At 41.1% G+C, this 13,278-nt stretch overlaps 1 pseudogene; it reads left to right on the forward strand.

The window, feature by feature from the left end:
* Nucleotides 1–2,851: 2,851 nt before the first annotated feature.
* On the forward strand, nucleotides 2,852–11,043 carry LOC139172441 (E3 SUMO-protein ligase KIAA1586-like; annotated as a pseudogene).
* The last annotated feature ends 2,235 nt before the right edge of the window (nucleotides 11,044–13,278 follow it).

Consider the following 13,278-nt stretch of genomic DNA (forward strand, 5'->3'; position numbering starts at 1 on the left):
TCTGTAGGTGGAAGAGGTTTAAACCATGAAGATCAAAAGCAATTTGGTTCACCACATCAAGTCTTTAAAAGTACAAAGTAATCATGCTAACACCACATGAAATGATACATTATTCTTCAAATAATTATTTCCTTGTTTAAGGAAGTAATTGTTCATTAAAGGAGGTGCATTCCTAAGGAAAACCATGGTAGGAAGGAGTATTTACGTAACTGGAAGATGCATTTCGTGTAATTGGATGGGGTTAAAACCAGACAGAATTTACAAATACTCATAGAAACAGAACAACAACATGCTTAATGTTGATTGCTAAAATGTTGTTATGCTTTAACGTAGGGGTGTCAAACTGGCGGCCTGCAGGCTGGATGCGTCATGCACAGGCCACACCCACCCCAGTTCCGTGAAGGAAAAAAAATGTCACATGATGGCAACGTGAGGTGGTGGGTTTGACAAAGGAGTGGGCTACTGCCCAAATGGTAGGGAATGCAGTGGGGTAGTAAAAATGGAGCTCCACTCCAGAGGACCCAATTTGCACTGAAAGATGTTGAAAGAAAATGCCAGGCGTCCTCTTTGGGCAGCCTCTGCATTCTTCCTGAAAGCGTTTTAAAACCCCAAAGCCGGTGATTCTGCTACAAGCAAAAGTGTCTAGGAAAAGTATAAGGATATAAGAACTGGGATTAATTCTATGTGATCTGGGTTTCTGCCTCCCCCTCCTTTCTGAATGGCTATAGTATTCTCTAGAACAGTGTTTCCCAACCTTTTTTGAGCCGTGGCACATTATTCACATTTACAAAATCCTGGGGAACATTGAGTGGAGGGAGGTGGGGGGTGGGGGGCCCCCGGGGGGGCTAAAAAGTTTGGACAAAAAACCCCTCTCTTCCTCCCTTTTGCCCTATTTCTCCCTCCCTCTTTCTTTCCCTCTGTCTCTCCATCCCTCTTTCTTTCTTTCTTCCTTCCTCTCTTTTTTGCTCTTTCTCTCTCCCTCCTTCCCTCCCTCTTTCTCTTTCTTGCTTTCTCTCTCTCTATTGCATTCTTTCTCTTTCTATGTCTCTTGCTATGTCTCCATCCCTCTTTCTTTCTTTCTTCCTTCCTCTCTTTTTTGCTCTTTCTCTCTCCCTCCTTCCCTCCCTCTTTCTCTTTCTTGCTTTCTCTCTCTCTATTGCATTCTTTCTCTTTCTATGTCTCTTGCTATGTCTCTTTTATTCTCTCTCTCTCTCCCTTGCTTTCTCTCTCTCTCTCTTGCTTTCCTTCTCTCTCTCTCTTTCTCTCTTGCTTTCTCTCTCTCTGTCTTGCTTTCTTTCTCTTTCTCTCTCTCTCTTTCTCTCTCTTTCTCTCTTTCTTGCTTTCTTTCTCACACACACTCTTTCTCTCTCTTTCTCTCTCCCTTGCTTTCTCTTTCTCTCTTGCTTTCTCTCTCTTTCTCTCTCTCTCTCTCTTGCTTTCTTTCTCTCTTTCTCTCTTCCTCTCCCTCTTTCTCTATTTTTTGCTTTCTTTCTCTCTCTTGCTTTCTCTATCACACACACTCTTTCTCTCTCCCTTGCTTTCTCTCTCTTGCTTTCTCTTTCTCTCTCTCTTGCTTTCCTTCTCTCTTTCTCTTTCTCTCTTGCTTTCCTTCTCTCTTTCTCTTTCTCTCTTGCTTTCTTTTTCTCTCTCTTTTGCTTCTCTCTCTCTCTCTTCCTCTCTTTCTCTCTTTCTTGCTTTCTCTCTCTTTCTTTCTCTCTCACACACTCTTTCTCTCCCTCCCTTGCTTTCTCTCTCCCTTGCTTTCTCTCTCTCTCTTGATTTCTCTCTCTTGCTTTCCTTCTCTCTTTCTTTTGCTTTCTTTCTCTCTCTTTCTCTCTTGCTTTCTCTCTCTCCTCTTTTTTATCTCTCTCTTTTCTCTCTCGTACACCATGCCGGCAACAGAGAGAGAAAGAGAGAGAGAGCAGAGAGAGAGTGGAGGGCGACTTGCCGGTCCATGCCCCCCTGGATCAGTGGCCCCACATGGCCCCAGCGCAGACTCTGCCGTTTCCTCTGCCTCCGCCCCTGTCCGGCTCTGCAGCTGAGGCAGCAGCCACATCCACCCCTTCGCCCTCCCAGGTGTCCATGGCGCTCAACGCCCGGCCATGCGCCGCCTCCACCTCCCAGTAGCGCACCAGATTTCTACCTGCAGGAACGGGTGGTGGGGCACCACAAAGGGTGGCGCTTGAAGGCCATCACGGCGCCAAGCCACACTGTCCCGGATCTGTCGCTTCTCCGGCCAGCAAGCCAGCTGCCTGGGAAAGCGGCACGTTTTTTAAATGTGTGCTTTTCAAATGCAGCGCTTTCCTGGGCAGCTGACTTTGCTGGCCAGAGAAGGGAGCGATTCAGGACTGCGTGGCTTTGTGCCACTGCAAAAGTTTTTTTGGGGGGTTCCTAATGGCTGTGCGGGCACACACCCACATAGCTTAGAAGCAACAGTGGCCGGCGCCCTCCCACCGGGCCCCAAAATCTCACTTGCCGTCACTGCCAGGGAAGCTCCAGCCAAGCTGGGCTTGCGGCACACCTGACCATGTCCCGCGGCACACTAGTGTGCCGCGGCACACTGGTTGGGAAACACTGCTCTAGAACATTGATATGGGTATTGCTTTGAGGTTCTTGGGAAATCCTTGGTCAAGTCACATGATTGTCAAGCCACTCCCACCTGGTCACATGGCTGATAAGCCACTCCTACCTAGTCTCATGACCATCAAGCCACACATAGAGTGTGGTAGTAAAACCTTTGGTAGCCCTTCACTGGTTTGACACCGGTGCTTTGACCCATTGAGTTTCTTGCTACATCTACATCAGCTTTAGTTCTCTCTCTACCTTATTTCAGTTTTCAAACAAATCACCAATGACACAGCTGAATGATCTTGTAATTGACAGAGAAGAGGGTCCTGTGAAGAGCGGGGATAACAGGTACTCCAAGCCAGAAAATGTATGAAGATTTAATCATACATTTAATCAGATTTAATCAGTCTTAAATTCCACTGTGACAAATTTCCTCAACAAATTAATGAAGTGGATTCTGGATTTCATTGCTATAAAAAAGAAAGGACATTTCTTTGGGTACATGTATTTGTCTGGCATCTTAAGAAAAAAATGTCTCCACCAGTTGAAGATGTCTCCACCAGATGAACATGATATATATAAGTGTGTGTGTGTTTGTTTTCGTAGATTTTCACGGGTACAGGTATGACAGTCTTGGCATATTCGGGTTTCTTCCCGTGTAAGTTTCAGAGATTTCTGGTGACATTTCAATGAGGTTCCACTGGTTTTTATATGCACATAGGGAGTAAAGAGTCATGGAGCTGGATCTACTCAAAGTCTTTAAAATCTGTAATGTATGGCAGACATTAAGCGGATCACTTTAATTGTTAAGAGCATTGGCGCAGTGGTTAGAGTGCAGTACTGCAAGCTGCTTCTGCTGATCACCGGCTGCCAGCAGTTTGGGAGATCAAATCTCAATAGGCTCAAGGTTGACTCAGCCTTCCATCCTTCCAAGATTGGTAAAATGAGGACCCAGATTGTTGGGGGCAATATGCTTACTCTATGTAAACCGCTTAGAGAGGGCTGTAAAGCACTGTGAAGTGGCATATAAATCTGAATGCTATTGCTATGCTATTGCTATGCTGTTCTGTTCCGGTCGTATGTTACCCGAAGCCAAGTTTGAGTCCCTGTAAAAAATTTTCCCTGCATATCTGAAACTTGAAATTTCATGACTGTTAATCATTTCAGGGGTTCTCTCTATGAGAATTTTTTTTGGGGGGTGGGGGGCTTAGTTTTTGCTGGGCAAAAAAAGTTACAAATCTTCTGTTCCCGGGTCACCCTGACCCGGACCGAAAACTCTTCATTTGCAGTGCTTATGTTTGGTCTTTTTGAAAGCTTTTTTCACTTGGAAAGTAGTCTGAACATTTATGCACACAATGGAATGAAAATTGAACTGAAAAAATTAATCCTTATTGGTTTATTTTGCACATAAATGTGCCTCCCCCCATTTTTGTGAAATGTTTTTCAATTTATGGATAGTTTTGCTTGCAAAATGCATTCTATTTTACTGAAGTTGGTGTGAGATTGGTAGCTTGAACATTTCTGAATATAAGAAAAATATAAAGGAATTGAAACAAAATGATTCTTACTGGTTTTTTAACATCAGAAATAAGCCCCCCCCCCTCCTCGGCTGCTTGCAACCATTTTCACTTTTTTATGCTCCAAATCCGAAATATTCTTTAAAATCTTAGGCATTCATTTACTAAATTTAACAATGCTGATCATCAAAAAAATATTTGTGGGGGTGGGGAAAAAATTTTTTTTCTGGGCAAAAAAAAAGTCACGTTTAGACCCGGACCAAAATGATTTTTTTTAGGTACTTGAATTTGGTCTTTTAGAAAACTTTTTCAACTGGAAAACTAGTTTGAACATTTATGAACATAATGATATGAAAATTGAACTGGAAAAATTGAGACTTATATTTCTATTTTGATCAAAAAGCCCCTCCCCCCCATCCTTTCTGAATTTCGTGTCAATTTATATTTTTTAAGGCTACAAGTCCCTAAGGAATTTTCCCCCAAAAGGTTTGATATACTAAATTGAACAATCCTGAACATAAGAAAAATATAAATGAACTGGAAAAAAATGGTTCTTATTGGTTTATTTTTGCCACAAAAGGGCCACCCCCCTCGGCCTTGCTGTGTGCCATTATTGTCACTTGTTATACATATTTGGCTAGAAATATTTGGAATATCCTTTTGAAAATCAACCACATTGTAGCCAGAGAACTAATTTTATGAAAGAAATGCATTTTAATAAAAAAAAGTATGTAAGTTTGAAATTAACAGCATATTTTTATATAAATTGAAATAACTTTATGTGCAAAATAAACCAATATGCATCAATTTTTCCAGTTCAATTTTCATATCATTATGTTCAGAAATGTTCAAGCTACAAATCCCACACCAACTTTAATAAAATAGAATGCATTTTGATAACAAAACTATCCATAAAGTGAAGACTATTTCACAGAAATGGGGGGGCATGCATTATATCACCAAATAAACCAATAAGATTTACTTTTTTCATTTCAATTTTCATATCATTGTGTGCAGAAATGTTCAAGCTACCAATCCCACACCAACTTCAGTAAAATAGAATGCATTTTGCAAGCAAAACTATCCATAAATTGAAAAACATTTCACAAAAATGGGGGGAGGCACATTTATGTGCAAAATAAACCAATAAGGATTAATTGTTTCAGTTCAATTTTCATTCCATTGTGTGCAGAAATGTTCAAACTTGTCTCCAGGTGAAAAAAGCTTTCAAAAAGACCAAATATAAGTACCTAAAATGATTAATTTGCAGTCCGGGTCAAATAGACCGGGGAACATAAGATTAGGGATTTTTTCTAAACAGAACAGCAGGGTTAAGTGAATTTGTAATCATTAAGTGAAGCCATTGTCTATAATGGCATTTTCTGCCAGAAACCTGAAATAAATATCAATTTCTGGCAAAAAAAAAAAAGTCAACAACAACCCAATGATAATTCACAATCATATGACCATGGGAAATGGCAGTAAATGCAAGCTGGTTGCTTTGAGAGCCCAGATGCAATCATGTAACCACAGGGGAGAGGGGAGAATAGCCATTGTAGCTTTGAATCTGAGTCATAAGTAACTTTTTTTTGGAGGGGGCCCTCTGTCAAAACTTTGAAATGGTTGCCAAGCATCCAGTTGCAAGTCAAGAACTACCTGGAATAACTAAAAGAATAGAATTAAATTGTCACTGAGAGAGGGGGATAGCTTAAGGTATTGAAATCACTGAGTAGACTGGGTCTCAAGACTTTCGGAGTATTTGAGCTTTACCCCAGAATTTGCAATGAAAGATATTGAAACAAAATGCATAAGCCACGCCCATAGTGTGGTAGCAAAAATTTTGGTAGCCCATCACTGTTGGCACCTGAGGAATAAAAGGTTCGCCATCACTGCCCCACACCATTTATGACAATTTTGTGTGCTTCTGTGTGATTCTTCTTATGGCAATCACCTTTTATGTGACACTATTGCTGTTTTTATATGTCCATCTATGTGTGGCTTTTAAGTACAGGTTGGTCCTTGAGTTAGCTTAATGACTGTTCAAAGTTACAATGGCAGTGAAAAAGTGACATGATCATTTTTCACACTTAACAACTGTTCCAGCATCTCCAGGGTCATGTGATCAAAATTCAGACACTTGGCAATTGATTTATATTTATGACCATTACAGTGTCCCGGGTCATGTGTTCCCTTTAGCGACTTAAAGACAGATTAATTTAACAACTATGTCACTTAACAACTTCAGGGATGCACCTTAGTATTTCCTGATAGTCCAAAGCAGGGGTCCCCAAACTTGGCAACTTTTAAATTTGTGGACTTCAACTCCATGCTGGCTGGAGAATTTTGGAAGTTAAAATCCACAAGTCTTAAATTTGCCAAGTTTGAACACCTTTGGCCAATGGTTTCTGAGATTTTGGTTCAATACTGTTGCCTAGTGGAAAATAACCTGTACTGTTTTTTAAAGAAAGCACATTAAGGTTAACAGAGTTGGAAGGGACCTTGTGGGTCATCTAGTCCAACTCCCTGCTCAAGCAGGAGACCCTATACCATTTCTGACAATTTTGTGTATTTCTGTGTGATAAGTGGTTTTTGAGATAATTGCTTCATCTTTTATATGAATCCATTGCTGCTTTTATATGTTAATCTTTGTGTGATTTTGTGAGCTCCTGCAGCTTGATGGGTTTCTGATTGCTCTGCTTTTGTTTTCCTGTATTCCCAGGTTAATTTTGGTCCCAGATTTTTTGTCTTTCCTACCCTGGGGATTAGTTGTGCCAGGAAATAGGAAAAAGGGAGTTCCAGGTGAGCTAGTTTTAGTCTTATATTTCTCCTTGTTTTAATGGATGTACTTAAGAATTTAGCTGGTGCTTTTCCCTGAGGTTTTCTTAAAAGGGAAAAGGCTGGCTTGGGTTTTTTGGCAATGTATTTTGTGGTTTCTGGTTCTGTGAGGTTTCTGGGACTTTATGCTAATACTTTCCACAATGCCTTGATGATTTATTTTCCAATCCCTAGGGCAGTGATGGGCAACCTTTTGAGCTTGGTGTGTCAAAATTCGCCAAAAAACCGAGCATAACTCGGGTGGTGTGTCACCTTGAGAAAAAAACCATAATTTTGTGATATTTCTAACACAGTCAAAGCTTCACTTATTTACTGAATAGTTTCCTACTTTCAAAACCCCAAACAAGTGATCCACCAGGACACACACATGATTTACTCTGTCTGGCACACAAAGTAATATAATAATTAAGGGAACATGGGCAGGAAGTCATATATCCTATGGATGCTTCTATCTTAATTTATTGCAAGTAATGTTGATATTGAACCTAGATCCAAAATAATTAGGGTGCGAAAAGAAAAGAAATTCGAAGTCACGGAAACTTTGTCAGCTTTTTCAAGTTTTTGTTGCCTTCTAAATGTATTAGACTTCAACTCCTATGAACATATCATTTTGGGATTATAGGAAAAGTAGCCCGATATTTCAAGAGTCCTCCGGGAGTTGTGTGGCATATTAAATTAAATTAAATTAAAAAATACAAAAAAAACCCCCTTTAGATAGAGATTCTTGTTCTATGTATCATGAGAGGAATTTTGCTTTTGAAAAATTCTTCCATTTCTGGTCCATCTTGCCCAGTTACACTTTTTTGTTTTGGAGGAGGGGGGGAAATATTACGAAACTGGCTTTAAAGCTCTGATATTTTAATGAAGGTGGGAGGGCCCCTTCTCTTCAGTTGCAGCAGCCCCCCCTCCTCGTTCGGTGGGGGGGGGAAGGGTGTCCCCGCAATCCCCCTGCTCTTCCACAAACCTGGCAAGGGAGACGGGACAGGAAAACAAACCTCACCATGGGCTGGTGCCTCCCATCACCTTCAAAGGCAGAGCTGTCAGCCCCCAGCCGAGTAGGCGCCGGGGGGGAAGCCAAGGGATAGACCTGAGCACGGAGCCTTCCTTACCCCACTCCCCCCGCCTCACAATGACAAAAGACAGGAGGGAGGAAACACCCCCCCCGGGGCGGGCTGAGAGAAGAGAGTAAGGAGCCCCCCTTCCAGGCTTCGTCCCCTCAACGAGCCGAACTTACAATGGTCTCCGCCATAGTCTTGTCCTGCCCCGGCAGCTCCGCCCCTTATTACCCGCCCTCTTCACTGCTTGTGCGCCGCCTATACTGCCGAGTCACCGTTCCCGCCCGGTAGTGCAGGAGAAGCAACAAGGTTCCAGGTAGAAAAGGTTCCCACCCCGAAGAAGACGCAGCTTTTGCCTGCCTCTCTCGCCTGTTCTCACTCCCGTTCTCTGGCTCCGTCTAGTCAGTTTCTCCGGTGGCCGTGTGTCACTGAAAATGGCTACGCGTGTCAGTGCTGACACGCGTGTCATAGGTTCGCCATCACTGCCCTAGGGCAAAAACTGGTGTTTTGGGGGAAAACTGCTGTTATTCTTTTGGTGTTTCCCTGGTGCAATTATAGTTTGGGTATGTATGTGTAATCTCCTGCAGTTATCTACACATTAATAATGATCAAATACGAATAATATTTGCTTATACATTTTAGTGACTTTTCCTTATACCACACTTGGTGTTTTCTTTCATAATTTTAGATTTCTAACTTTTGTTTCTATTAGTTAGCCATTGATAAAAACGAATCCCATATTAAAAAGTATTCAAAGCATTTTCCTTGATTTTAATTGTCAATTTATTGATTTCTTCACATTGTAATTTCTTTATTTTATTTTCATATCTTTGTTTTGCCATTGTTTTGCAAACACAATTCCAGCAGCTGTTAACATGCGTAACATTAAATATGTATTGTATGCCCTTTGAAATACTCAAGAAAACATTTCTGGTTTTAAATCCATACCTTGCTTTACCATTGCTTATAATAATGGCACCACTAACTCTTCAATAGCTACTTGGACTGACATAAATACTGAATTTCAGCACCATCAGTAACAACAGCACCACCAGTACACCAGCAACACCCGCAACACTGCTTCCACCACTTGAAGTAGGAGAAAACAGCATCTCCTCAACTGAAAGTTTTCCAACACTTTCTGACTGCTGGAGTTTGCAGCAATATAGAAACTTCCAGGAGAAGTCTGATGGGCTGGCAGTGTCAGACAAAAAATTAGGTTGTTTGTACTGTGAGAAATATGAGTTCTCATTAGAGAAAGGTGTTTGTGTTTTCAGAGAATGGAAAAAAATTCAAAATCATGGCAGCAGGGACAAATAAGGAGGTGCAGAAAGCATCTCTTAGGAAAGAAATGAATGAACATTTTAAATCAAAATCACATACCTTTTGCAGAGAGAGCATTAAAAAACGGAAGCAATGGGAAAAGCAAATGAAAAATATAAACCCAATACTGAAACATTATTTTACACAGTTTACTTTTTGGCACAAAAATGTAAATCATTCTCAGACATTGAAACACAGATAAATTTGCTAAATAGAATTGGAGTAGATGTGGAAGTAGGCTTGCATTCACGGAAATCCACAGTGAAAATAGTTGATTTATTGCAATGGATATTAAAACCACCATGCTTAAAACAATTATGGCAAAAAAATCTGAAAGTGTGTTGACCAATTGATGAAGTCTCAACCCTATCAATGAAAGTAGTCGTGATAGTTTTGTAAAAGTTGAGGATCCAGAATGAGGATCCAACCATTTTCGTTGAGCTGTGGAACTGGACAAACAAGATGCGGAGACCATATGTTCTTCAGTGATGGGAAGCTTACATAAAGTTGGGTTTGCCATGGAATATCTGCGAAAGCATTTAATAGGATTCTGCTCTGATGGTGTTATGCTTGGAAGAAAGAAAATCTGGAGTCAGCACCAGAATATTAAAGAATTCCCAAACATTATAACCTGGCACTATTTGAACCATCGCCTCCAACTTGTGCTGGATGATTCCATAAAGGACATCAAACAACTGAACCCCATCAAAATATTCTTTGATAAGATACACACCACTTTCCATAAATCCTGCAAGAGCCAGGCAGAACTTTTCCAAATCTCTCAACAACTGAACACTCAAATTGTGAAGATTTGTAGAGTTTTGGGACCAAGATGGGCTTCCAGTAGTTTAAGGTCAACAGTAGCTGTGTTGCATGCTTATCCAGTGTTATATCAGTTTTTTCCAGGCATGGCTGCCCATCTTAAAAATTTAATTTTTCACTGATTTGACCCTTATGATTGACATTCTAAATGAGATTTTGTCTTCTGTCAAATGCCCTGCAAAGGAAAAACATAGACATTATCAGGGCCAAAAAATTGGTATTGTGATCAATTAAAGCATTTGAATTGCTTAGATGGGAAGGGATTCATATGAAACAAGGTTTACGGAATGATAACTTCAGAAACCTTCCAAAATATTAAATTTGTTAACAATGAACGATTAGTTGCACTTCCTCATGAAAAACATCTGGAAAGCATCATCACCAATTTGAAGAAAAGGCTGATGGATTAAAAACACCTAAAAACAAGTAGCCAATTGTCAGATGCAAACAAATTACAGCTTCTCACATTTGGAACCGGATTACTAGAACATTGCAGATGTAGTTGCTCCATGGGCACAAGCAGAGGAAGGATTGTTTGAATTTGGCAAAAATTTTAATTGCAAAGTTAATTTGAATGACTACAGATATTTTTCTTTAGAAAACATACTAATAAAATCCATAACTATAAAATTCCTGACACTGTCAAAAAAGCTAGAGATATCATCAGGACAATTGCTGTTAGTTCAGCAGAGATGCAAAAGTGGTTCTCAAAAATGAACTTCATATATTCAGAACAAAGAACCCACCTAACTGTTGAAAACATTAGTAATTTGATGACAATAAACATCATTGGCATCCCTGTGGCAAGATGGGACCCACTTCCTACAGTCAGAAACTGGCTGAAGGATCATGGGGTTGATGATCCACGAGTGAAGACAATTAAGTTAAGAGAACTGCACATGAAAAGGCCCCAAATGAAATAGCAATGTGGAAACATTGTGAACCACCAAAGCAATAACAGAAGTAAGTACAGTGGAACCTCTACCTAAGAATGCCTCTACTTAAGAACTTTTCTAGATAAAAACCGGGTGTTCAAGATTTTTTTTGCCTCTTCTTAAGAACCATTTTCTAATTAACAACCAAAGCCCAAAAATTTTTTCCAGGAAATTTGAGAGCGGCACAAAGACCTGGCCAGTTTCCTGCCATTCCTCTTTAATCCCGGCATCTCAGGCTTTTCTGGGCTGCCAGAGGAGCCTTTTGGTGGTGCTTAAGGAGGCTTTGGCAGTCCAGAGTGAACGAAGCATTTTCCTTTTTCTGGGTGCTTGGAGAGGGAATAAACCTCTGCCAGCACCCAGAGTAAAGAAACACTCTGTTCGCTCTGGACGGTCCAGAGCGAACGGAGCATTTTCCTTTCTCTGGGTTCTTGTAGAGGGAATAAACCACTTCGCTATGGTGACTCCCTCGCGCTGCCTCCCATACTCCCAGAGCGTCTGGACGGCGAAAGGCAAAAGGGGGCGCTTCGCCCTGGCCAGATCAACTAGGCTTCAGCCAAACCTAGGAGTGAAGGAAAGGCACCGGCTACAAAGCAAGCGAGTGAGAGGAGAGGGGAGCCCTTCAGCATGGGAAGGAAGAGGAAGCAGGTAGCAGCAGCAGCAGCCGCCTTTTGGTCAAAGGGGCAGGAGGTTCCCCCCTCTCGTCCACCTGGATTTCTCTCTCTAGCACAGTGTATGAGAGGCGCATGCTCTTCCTCACTGCCTCAGAGTCCCTCTTTTTTTTTAAGCCTTAAAGTTTTGGAGTTTTTTTATTCCCCTCACCTCACCTTCTTCCTTTGACAGTGACTGTTCTCCTCTTCTACTTCCTCCTCTTCCTCCCACCCAAATTCCAAGCTTTTATTTCTTTCCTAATGGGTTTGAATGCATTATTTGCTTTTACATTGATTCCTATGGGAAAAGTTGCTTCTACTTACAAACTTTTCTATTGAAGAACTTTATCACTGTACTTGAGTGTATCACTTTGATTGTGTTATTCTTATGCAAAATGTAAGTGCATGCAGTTAAAGTCTTCCTTTCTGTGTCTCTTCTTTGTGCAGGTCATTGCACAGTGGAGCAAGGTGATCAGTGGTGGTGTTGAAGACCAACAGGACTGTTATCTTGCTTTCATAAGTAGAACTTTTATTCTTTTGTGTTGAGTGTATCTCTTTAATTGTGTACATCTTATGCAAGATGTAAGTGCATGCAATTAAAGTCTACTTTTCTGTATCTCTTCTGTAGGTAGCGCTTTTATTGTTTTGTTTACTTATTTTATTCTTATTTAGTAGTAAGTGCACAAAATAATTTCCTTTTTTATATCTTCTTTTTGTAGGTCATCCATTGAGGCAAAGAATTCTGTGACATTGACTTGGCCACTCCCACTTGGTCACATGACCATCAAACCACTCCCACCCAATCACATAGCCAGCAAGCCACTTCCACTCAGTCACATGACTGGCAAGCCTCTCCCACATAATCACATCACTAGCAAGCCCTTCCCACTTGGTCACATCACCGGCAAGCCACCCCCACCCAGTCACATGATCATCAAGCCATGCCTGAAAAATAAGCCATGATCACAGTGGTAGTAAAAAGATTTGGAACCCTATCACTGGATATAGAGCTGAAGTAGTTTTTTGAATGAGAAGTGAAACATCTTCAAGGAAAAACAAAGTCCGGTTGCTTTTGAATAAAACACCTTTGGGACAATCAATCATTATTTGCATGACTGAGAATCTCCGTAGACATCTTGTAGATTGAATTACCCATCCCAGAATTTCTTAGGAATTCTTGGACTTTGGTAGCTATAGACTACTAGATTGGAAGGCATTAAGTTGGGCCAGGCTGCATTAAGGAACATCTAGCTTTTGGACTCTAAAATAGACATTATCATTGTCTATTAGTATGCTATCAGGGGCTTTCCCCCACCCACACACATAATCATTATTATTGTTCAGGCTTTTAATTTATATGCCCATGTCACACTAACACTCCGCAGTCTGCATTGGTTGCCGATCAGTTTCCGGTCACAATTCAAAGTGTTGGTTATGATCTATAAAGCCCTTCATGGCACCGGACCAGATTACCTCAGGGACCGCCTTCTGCCGCACGAATCCCAGCAGCCAGTTAGGTCCCACAGAGTGGGTCTTCTCTGGGTCCCGTCAACTAAACAATGCCACTTGGCGGGAC

This window comes from Erythrolamprus reginae, chromosome 1 (genome assembly GCF_031021105.1).
Source record: "Erythrolamprus reginae isolate rEryReg1 chromosome 1, rEryReg1.hap1, whole genome shotgun sequence".
NCBI classification, from domain to species: domain Eukaryota; kingdom Metazoa; phylum Chordata; class Lepidosauria; order Squamata; family Dipsadidae; genus Erythrolamprus; species Erythrolamprus reginae.